Below are 10,678 nucleotides of genomic sequence, written 5' to 3'. Positions count from 1 at the left end.
AATGAATCTCACTTGTACCTCATTGTCATTTTATATCACGTTAGACTATGGATGTTCATAAGTTATTTAGCGTTTGCACTAAAAGTAGAGGGAGGAGAACCGCTTCGTGACTTAAGGATTATCTAGTGGAAATGAAATACATTATTGGTATTATGTCAGATTTACCAGCGGTGTGGGTGATTATATGCCGCCAACGTGAAGAAACGCTGAGCTGAAATAGAGTCGACCGTTAGACTCAACGCRTTATCACAGAAACGTACATCCAATAAAACCTTATGGGATGGTGAATTATTTGTGGTATATTTTGTGAGACAGACTGAATTTACAGTGAGCACTCATCGCCTCAAAACACTTTGAATAAAGACAGCAAAAGTTTTTTGAAGTTTGTCCACATTACAAATGCCTCATCTGATCATAAAAACTTAATGAAGTCAAGCGAACAAGCRAAGGTGAACCTTTTGAATGAGACGACAACGTGCTTCAGAGGGCTTCCCTGGACCGTTGGCCGAGTGCATCGCTTTTCCAGATTCTCCCTCCAGGGACATGGCTCCACCGGTCACTCTACCATCTACCATGAATCCTTGGCAATTAGGGAGAAAAGAATTGAGAGAATGGGGCTGGAAAAGCGGGAGGCGGTGGTTGGGGAGATGTTGGGGGTTTTATTCTTGTCCCAGTCTAACAGATGAATTGTACTCTCAAGACTTCTGGCTTCTGGTGCCTCAGAGTGTTACGGGAACGCAGCATTAGGGAAAAGAAGCTCTTTGATCAGTGCAACGTTGTGTGACGAGAACAGCGGCTGGCGGCTTCACCTGTGTGCTTTTACAGCCCCGCTTCGAGACGCGGAGTACGTAGCTTAAAGCAGTCGGCGAACAAACTGTCTCTTTATGAGCGCTACCTAAAAAAAACGGTCGCAAAACAAAAGCATTTATTATTTTTGTGGTTAAAATAGGTCTTAAAATGCTAGTTAGTGGTTCCAAACCTAGATGGGGAGATTCTCTGGGGGTTCACAAAAGATAGAAGAGACAGTTTGTGTTTGATTCTGTTTTAGTATTTCTGTCACACATAAAGCTAAGCTCAATTCACTTGTCAAAGTCATTCAAACCAGTAAAATAGAACTTCACTGGCAACACGAGCTAAAGGAAGAACAGATGACGGACAGCCACCGACATTTACCAGTATGAAAAGGGTTACAGAGGCACTTCTAAGGTTTTTGGACTTTGCTCATGCAAAAGAGAAGCCGTTATCAACAAAAGCAACAAAACATGCTAAAGTGTCAGTCCTTCACAGGATTGCTCAGCCTATGAAAATTAATCCAGAACAACTAATCCAGGAGGTCACAAAAGAACCAGGAAGAACTTCCAACACCTCTTTAAGAGAATTAAAAAACCAAAACCAAAAGGAGAACAAAGTACTGTTGCTGTGGCAACCAGACTGTCCATTGACCCTCCACATTAAGATCATGCTCCCACAAGAGTTAAAAGGGGTCAAAGACTCTTGACAAAAAATCTTTTTGGTGACTATATATCTGTGAGCAAATGTATGGAAAGGACATCTCCTTCTGGATAATGTGTAGTATTTTTTCCCATCACATTGGAATCTAGTTTTGATCACAAATTGCAATTTTTACTTTGTATTTTAGATATATATATTTTTAAACTGTTTTATTCCAGAGGGGAAACACTTGCTAAGCTAACTTGCTGTAGTTTATAGCTTTGGAAGTAAGCCATTTGAGTCCTATTAGAGTTTGGTACATGGGGAAATAAATGTTGGCATTAAAGTGTTTACTACAAGCAAATAATGAAGAATATCCTTTTTTCATATGAGGATGTTGATCCTTTTGACCTTTTCTCAATTTCATATTTTTCTAGTTTTGGGATTAGCAGAGCCGCCTGCAGTTGTCTCCTATATGGACGTGATGTAACAAATATTTATCGGTTTGTACCCGCCTTGGTGACATTTTTGCTTTGACAAGTGTTGGTTAACAGTGATTTTTTTTAATAGTCTGCTTAGAATCTATTTCAAGGAAACATGGTTAAGTAACTCTAATTGATTTTCCATCCCCAGAGGTCAGAGGTTACAATATCTCATATTAAAGTTGACTGCCCCCAACATGGATCAGAACCACAATCAGTGGAAATAGGAGAAAAATACATTTAAAAAAAAGTTATAGCTAAGATTTGAATATGTTTATGAATATGAATCAATGTATATAAAATATTTAACTAACAAGAAAAATGAACCGCAACGGTTCAGCACAGGAGTACGCGAGAGTTTGTTTACAAAATTCCTCTTCATGAATATAAAATCAAGGTATGAACTGTTGAAGGGCAAATTGGTGTGAAGCCTTCACAGAAAGGAATCCAAAGTAAGGCCTGCCCAAGGACTTCGGAAAGCAAAAGTATTTTATATTTTACACAACATACTGAACGCATCTTTCCTGGCTTTGTCTGAAGCATGTTATGTGAACAAATCTGTTGACCATTCACTAGTTTCTGAGCCAAATGGCTAATTAAGGGAAAAGTGACATTTAAAGGTAAAGGTTATCATTATTTGACATCTCCAATGAATTAAAATCCTCATCACAAGCTCATAAAAGCAGTAGCTCAAATTTTAAAAGATCTATAATCAAACAGGATTTCTGTCTGGCTAGGACCGAGTTATGATTGGCGATTTAACAATCAGGCTCGTTAAATGAGACATTTTAATATTATAAAAATGAGGTTAGATTAGATTAGATTTTCACACTATTTGGGCAAAAATTATGAATCCTAAAGTGTTTTTCTTTTTAAACAGTTGGAGTAAATGTGTTATAAAACTCCAAGACTGTGCTTTAATAATTTTGCAGTCTAAGGTTGTCATTTTGCAAAAAAAAAAACCAAAAAATTTAGCAGTGGCTAAACTTAATTTGTGTTTTCACAAGTAATATAAAGACTTTATGACTCAGAAACTGTTTTATAGAATATCTAATGTAGAATAGCCAAGTATTTTTTCAAAAGCAGTCCAGAATCTTTTAATCTGGCACTGATGTGAAGCCCTGAATCTTTATAGACTCCACCTTCTTTTATCTCAGCATAAATACAGATGATCTGCAGAGACTTTAAAGACCAATTGAAGCTCTTAAGTTAAAACAGCAAGAAGCGTATACATTTAGTATACGCTTTGTGGAAGTGTGGAAAGATTGTTGGAAAAGCCGTCAGAAGCCCTTTAAACACAAGGAAGACGATGCTCTGGTCAGATGAGGCCAACGTGCAAAATAGTTTTTTGAGTGTTGGAAAACAAACACAACATGCCAATCATTAACGTGGCGGTGGAAGCATCATGCTGCCTTTGTCTGATTTGATGGGGAGATGCTGTGAAACCCGGGGAAAATCCTGGTCCACTCAAAGTACCCAACTTAATCCAGTGGAGATTATGTGACAAGGTTGCTGTTTAAATCTGATATCACTAAAAGACGAGCGTTGTTATCTTTACACGTCACACGTATGCACTTCTTTGTGTTGGTCTAAAATCCTAATCAAAAGACACTTGTGGATGTAATATGACCAAAATAACCAACTGTGAATATTTGCAAGCCAGCATATGACCCTTTTTTTGCATGTTATGCATCACGTTTGAGTCTTATTAGACCCCGTTACCCAGTCTACACAGCGTCTGTGTGAGGATCATGATGCAATACATCCAACTGAAAGGCAGAGCTAACCCAGAATACACAAAGAGCCTCCATGTACACCGATTTACAGACATTACACACAGCGAACATCAAGATTTCAAACACAGTCATCTTGGAGATACAATGAATGGGATTCATTTCTCCAAAATCAGGGAGTTAAAAATAAATAAATAAATAACAGCCTGAGACTGATTACAAAGACAACGGAAGTGTGTTTTCTAGTTCATCATCACGGAGCTGCACACAGGCAGGCAGGCAGGCCGGAGCCACAGCGCACAAGGTGCACTTCAACCGTGCACATGCTTCAAGAGATGGCCGATGGAAACAACATTTCCCAGCGTCCAGGCGTCCCCAATGCAAAGGGCTGCACAAAGGCGTGCAGCCAGCGCGTGCCGGGGCCGCTGTCACGCGTGATAATCTCACAAATATCGCTCATATTTAGGTCAATCACAAAGTACTAGCGTTTTTAGCTGCAGCCATAACCCCCTCATCACTCCGTCCCCCGACGCCCCCCACCACCTCTCTCTGTCTCACACACACACGCGCACACACACGCGCACACACACACACACACGCACACACACACACACACACACACACACACACACACACACCTCGGCCTCGGATGGATTGATGCACAAGCCAGCTGAGATGCAATAAGGTGAGGGGGTGGGTGATCAATGCAAACACACCTCTTCTCGTTCAGCACATCATAACAAGAAAAAAGAAAAGAAAAGAAAAGAAAAGCATAATTCGCGTCACACCAATAAAAATAAATAAAAAATAAAAAACAACATCTGGCGTACACTCCCAAGTAGAAATTCAACATCCGGCCATATTCCCAACAGGCTGTCATATTCTAGCAATCCCCCCCGCCCCGCGCCGTCAAGCGTTAGCGTAGACGGGAGGTGCGAGACGAGCGAAAAGAGGAAGCTGGGATGACATTGCGTGTGCTTACTGTAAAATCAAATCTCCCCCGGGGATGGAGAGGCTCCCTTCTTCCTTCTCGACTCTCCTCCTTGCCGACGCGCAGAATCCACTCCCCCCCCAACCCCGAAAATTCAGACCATGCAAAACAGGTAGTCAGTCATTCCAGCCCTGCCAAGGGTTTCCTCCGGCTCGGTGGCGTGAGAGAAGGAGAGCCAGCATCAGAAAGGGGGAGAGAGAGCGCGCGCGCACGAGAGAGAGAGAGAGAGAGAGAGAGAGAGAGAGAGAGAGAGAGAGAGAGAGACAGCTGTGGGGAGGAAATGAGGAGGGAAGGTAGGAGCGGTCGGGCCGGAGCACTGCGCACAGGAGAGGAGGCAAGGAGAGCGGCAGAGGTGCTTCCCCTCCCTATCTCTCTCACTCTCTCTCTCCTCTCCTATAGCTTACAATAAAATCCCCCCCCGCCCCCCCCCCTCTCTCCTATTCACCCCATCCCTGCAAGACAGACTGACAGACGGCTCGGGTACCAGTGTCAACAGCGCCACTCACTGGTGACGGAAGGGAATGCTATAAGGAAAGGAAATGAGAGGCACAGAAACAGCTGGGAAACAGGAGGAGAGCTCTGCAGAAGGAGCCTCGGCATTCAACTGGACAGTAAATAAATAAATAAATAAATAAATAAATAAATAAATAAATAAATAAATAAATAAATCTCATTCAGAGTTCTGGTCTAAAGTTTAGTTTCTGGAACAGTATAACATTAAACTCATGTAAAATCAAAACCAAATGATTGAAAAAGTGTAAATGTGGAGGGGGGGGGGATAAGAATCCTTAATATCCACTGGTTCTGAAAATAATAACATGACTAGTTTAAGATTAAAGAAGTGGTGACAAAAGACTCCAAAAACTTTTTAGTCCTATCATTCTAACTAAGAATAGACTGATCTAAGACAACGACAAAGGGGATCTTAGAATGGCAGTGAGTGCCTCTGCTCCTTTTTCTAACACAACGACATTTATTCACCACAGTGTCGTTTTGTACGCAGTGGAAAATTAACACTGCATCGCCTTGAACACAGAGACACAAAGTGGTGGCAGTATTATGCTGTGAGAATGGGTTTTTGTCTGAAGCCAAGGGAAGATAGATGGAGCTAAATAGAGGTCAGTCTTGGAACAAAACATTTAAAGGGTGAGATTATTTTTCTAGCAGGACATTTGAATGTACATTGTGGAGAAATGTTGAAAGCCACAATTTTAAGCTGTTTTGTTTTAGTCTGTTGCACAAATTCCCATTAAAATGCCTTCATTCAATGAACCCCAACGCAGGACCTTCTGTCAGACTTGTTCTAATTTCATGCCTGTTTTTCCATTTGGTATTGGTAAAAACTATCACATTCATTAACCGCAGAGTGTGCTAAGACACATGACACCAACATCAAAACAATAAATAACTATTTCCTGCAAGGGTCAGGATTCTGGGTTGTTTTATAGTTTTGATAAATCATTGTCTGTTATTCTTGTTTTGATTTAGATCTCCTTTGTCTCCGTTTTACCTTAGATCAATCCATTCTCACTTATTTTAGATGATATCTACTATTTATTATTTATTTATCACCATGGTTCTCTCCCTCTCTCTGGAGAGATTACCAGAGAAACCTCCTGCTGGTTTCTCCAGTAATCCTCATGTACCCTGTATCCCCCGTTTGTTCCCACTCTCGCTTGCTGATTGTAAATCATGTTTTCTGATATTTTTAAATTCAATTATTCACCTTCACTTGCCTCCTGTGCCTGTTCTACATTGTGGAATGCGTCCATCATCGTCTCCATCGCACATTATTGGAGCTTGTTAGCATGGAATGAAGTTTAGCTACAACAAGTTGTGTTCCCGACTGGTCTCACCTTTAGCATGTCTCGCGCAAATCTCACTCTGCCTCCAAAACAGAGGAGAGGGAACTCCTGTTTCTGTGCTGAAGTGGCTGGGAACAACATAATAAGTGCAGACACACATGCCAAATCGGGACAAAGCCTCTAACACGGCGGGTTTGGACAACAAAAGGAGGCTGTGAAAAGTTTGTAATCTAGCTGAACGGAGTAAATCAGAGGATACGCAGATCCTCTTCATCTTGTCCAAATCTGGTTCTTTCTATATCCGTTCCCGTCTCTTTCTGTCTGCTCTCCTCTCTCTGTTCCCCTTTGTCAAGCAGCTCATTGTTCAGTCAGCTGAAAGCTATTTTCAAATGCCACACAGCCAACTGCATCAATGGCAAGCTAAATCTTGAACGCGCTTGTGCTCATACGCACCGTTGGCTTCACTGAGCAAGAAATGACTGTGGATGTTCCGATTAACCACACATCTCCTCCAAAATGTCACATTGTGATGCCTCAGAAAGTAGCAATTTTAACACAAACCAAACTACGAAGTCCTACCAAACATAAAGAGGATGCATGTACGCTGAAACAATGCTCTTGTATTTGAATGTACATACTCCTCTTTATGTGTCGTCTCACCCTTTTCTTTTCCCGCAGTCTTTCCTAGCAATGCTTGGGTCTTTGCTGCTTTAATGACCGGACGTCTCAGTGGGTGACATTAAAGTTTCATCTGACCTCGTCTGAAAAATGAATTCCCTTAAGCAAGTCGCTTGTCTGCTCCAGTGAAGCTGTTTATTGTCCATCAGGAAGGCATCATGACTGTGGAAAGACGCTGCCCGGAGGTTTCATGAAGTCTGCGCTTAATCAGATCTCTGTGCATGCTCCGCTGAAATCACGCATCTACATACACTATATTAAAACCCCCACAGCATAACTCTATTGTTCTCACTGTCTGACATTATAAACTTTTCCTGTTTGAGGTCAGTGAGGATTACCCAAGTAAATTATTTCTATTAAATGTCTGAATCATAAGAGAAATAATTTTTTTTTTTACAGAATTTTGAATTACTTTCTTTTCATACAGGAAAACTGCTGTGATTTGAGCTATTTGGGAAAGCCCAGATTATGTTTCCATCTACTTTGTAAGACATTACTGGGTTCATTAATAAGAGTATTTTTTTACTTGGTGGCCGACCTGTGGAGGTATTTTAAGGCAAGACTTCTGACACGCTCCTTCACAGTGTGGCATCATGGGAAATCAAAGCAAATCAGCCAAGATGCCTCAAAGAGAATCGTGGATATTTACGTGTATTGCTCATCTTAGGATACAACTTGGCGCCAAGTTTATCTGCTCTATTAGACACACATATGAACATTGTGAAAACATTAAAGACCAGACAAAAGCAGAAGATCTTGGAACCTGGTTGAAGCTGGTACAAGTTTTATTTATCCTGTGCTAAAACGGTCTGAAAGGCCTGATTACAGTTCAGAAATGTAAATGGTCAAATTGAGTTTTTTTTTTTAAAAGTGGGCTTTAATATGCATGTCCATTAAACAAATTCACGTTGCAGTCAGAAATTAGCAAAAATAATCCTGAATTCAATACCATGACTACGGCCTGAACCTTCAGACTGCATCTAATCAGATTAGAGGTTGCTAAATCGTGAAGAGGATAAGAGTAGATAAAGAAGAACTGTTGCCAGCACACATGAAACAGGAAGCAAGGTGCATGCAGGTTGAGAGAATCAAATTCCTCACAATATTACTTCACTGTTTTCTTCTAAATCCTGATGCAGCAACACCAGCACCAATAGAGTTGATTGGTGTTAGAACCGACAACCCTGATTGGCTAGTGAGGGCCTGGAAGACATTTTATGTTGTTTTTGATCCATGAAAAAAAAAAAACAAACACAAATGATCTTCTTTGCTTAAATGGCAAGCGTTGCTCGTTCAAGTTGCAGGGACACATCGGGACACAATGCTTCTCACACGGTGGGGCTGAGTGTTGACAGTAAGTTTACATAATCCCAACGTTTACCCCACCTACTTTAGGGTTTAGGGAGGATTTTCTATAATTAATTACGCATTTTTACGAGAACAGACCCCATAATCCGCTGAAACTGCCTTGCATACATTGTGGCTTTTGCGGTAATAGACTAGCAGGATCAAGAACTGAAGCTGTGCTATTCTAACGGACAGCAGCACCATCCTGTGGCTATAGAGAATAATAATTAACATTCTCTGTAGGTGAAGAGAGAGCTGAGTCAAAAAGCGAAGCTCTCGATTTACCGGTCGATCTACCTCACCCTCATCTATGGTCATGAGCTTTGGGTCATGACCGAAAGAACGAGATCACGGATACAAGCGGCTGAAATGGGTTTCCTCCGCAGGGTGTCTGGGCTCTCCCTTAGAGATAGGGTGAGAAGCTCGGTCATCCGGGAGGAACTCATAGAGCCGCTGCTCCTCCACGTTGAGAGGAGCCAGTTGAGGTGGCTCAGGCATCTGGTCAGGATGCCTCCTGGACGCCTCCTTAGTGAGGTGTTCCGGGCACCTCCCACCGGGAGGAGGCCTCGGGGAAGACCCAGGACACGCTGGAGGGACTATGTCTCTCGGCTGGCCTGGGAACGCCTTGGGATTCCTCCTCCAGAGCTGGAAGAAGTGGCTGGGGAGAGGGAAGTCTGGGCCTCCCTTCTGAAGCTGCTGCCACCGCAACCCGACCCCGGATAAGCGGAAGAAAATGGATGGATGGATGGATTCTCTGTAGGTTTGGATTAAGACGTAAAATCAGAAGTTCACACTCTTTTGTAACAATAAGGGTAAAAGTATTTATTTCAGTCTTATTTTTTACTTCTTTCCTGTTTCATTCTTGTACCTGTAAACTTTTTGCAGAATCTTGTCTCTTATCTTATAACTCTCCCTTATAGCTAAGAAGTACGTTTTCTTTTGTGACGAGCTTCCAGCTAAAACACAGAAATTAGTTATTCTTCTTCTAGGATAAACACCCTCCTCCATTAAATACAACTTTAGTTAAAAACTAAGGAAAGAAATATCTATACTACTCAATATTTGCTCCTTTTTTGACCAGCCTGAACACAGTTATTTTTAAAGTCATACTAATTACGGTAGATTAAACACCACAAACTGCCACACATTAATTTAATGAATGTACATATAAAGCTACAGTATATTCTGCAGTGTTTTCCTCTCTGTTGCATTCAGGTGTAATGTTTGAATCATTTTTTATTTGTGTTTTTTTTTACTACCACACTGGTTGATCTATTATTATCATCATAAGTACATCTACATATTTATACAACAATCGTATGAGAGAAAACATTTACATTTGAATATACTCAGTACATAGAAGTAACTGACATTATTAATTATATGCAGTAATTAATTGATCATCCGCAGGTGGGACTGACTCAAGAAATCTAAAATAAGCTTTATAGAGCTGCAATTGTCAAAATGGAGAAAGGTTGGAAGACATCAGAAGCGTGGCCATGAATCAGGACAATAATCATAAAAACAGCAGCAAATCTACAGATTAAAAGGAAAACATTCCCCTTACTAAAATGGCCCAGTCAAAACTTTGACTCCTTTTTGTTTAATTTGGTTTATATGGCCCCCAATTATCATGAAATGTCATCTTTAGACCCTTTACAAGACAAACAGGACCAATTCAGACGCATTTCTGAAAATGAATTTAAAGAAAATTGAATTACTTACAATATTTAATTTTAAGTTTTTTTTTTATTAAATCATATCAAAAATATAATAATTACATCAATCATATTCAGGCCAATACGATCCAATAATTTCAACGTATTTAATTACATGCACTCCAATTTAACTGCGATTATTACGCACAAAGTCAAATTCACTTAGTTTCAGCGGTGTGGAAAACCGCAAAATCAATAATTACGGTATATGCCTCGTTGGCAGCTCTGGCCATATTTATCACCAGTTTTCCTCATCAATTAAAGTGTAATTTTCCTAAATTAACCAATTTAGTCGTGTTATATTATCTTGGAAACACTGGAATGCACCTATTTTCACTCACTGTACTCAATATGAAACGCATTGATTTTCCTAATTGCTTTTTTGTTTTTTTCAACAGTGATGCTGAAATGAAGCGAAGAGCAGCAGCCTCAGTGCAGCAGCCTCAGTGAAGCAGCAGCCTCAGTGAAGCAGCAGCCTCAGTGCAGCAGCAGC

At 40.8% G+C, this 10,678-nt stretch overlaps 1 protein-coding gene across 6 annotated transcripts in view; it reads right to left on the bottom strand.

Moving 5' to 3' along the window:
- ctnnd2b (catenin (cadherin-associated protein), delta 2b) overlaps nucleotides 1–5,016 on the bottom strand; it is a 175,235-nt gene extending 170,219 nt beyond the window's left edge. For 5 of the 6 annotated variants that reach the window (XM_008433035.2, XM_008433037.2, XM_017310040.1 and 2 more), the window contains exon 1: nucleotides 4,629–5,015. The gene's annotated coding sequence lies outside the window, so the exon portion shown is untranslated. Of the gene's footprint in view, nucleotides 1–4,628 lie in introns of all 6 variants that reach the window. The other variant, XM_008433036.2, reaches the window with a different exon arrangement.
- Between the last annotated feature and the right edge of the window lie 5,662 nt (nucleotides 5,017–10,678).

The sequence above is a fragment of the Poecilia reticulata genome, linkage group LG17 (assembly GCF_000633615.1).
Source record: "Poecilia reticulata strain Guanapo linkage group LG17, Guppy_female_1.0+MT, whole genome shotgun sequence".
NCBI classification, from domain to species: domain Eukaryota; kingdom Metazoa; phylum Chordata; class Actinopteri; order Cyprinodontiformes; family Poeciliidae; genus Poecilia; species Poecilia reticulata.
This window is presented reverse-complemented; position numbering and strand designations above follow the sequence as displayed.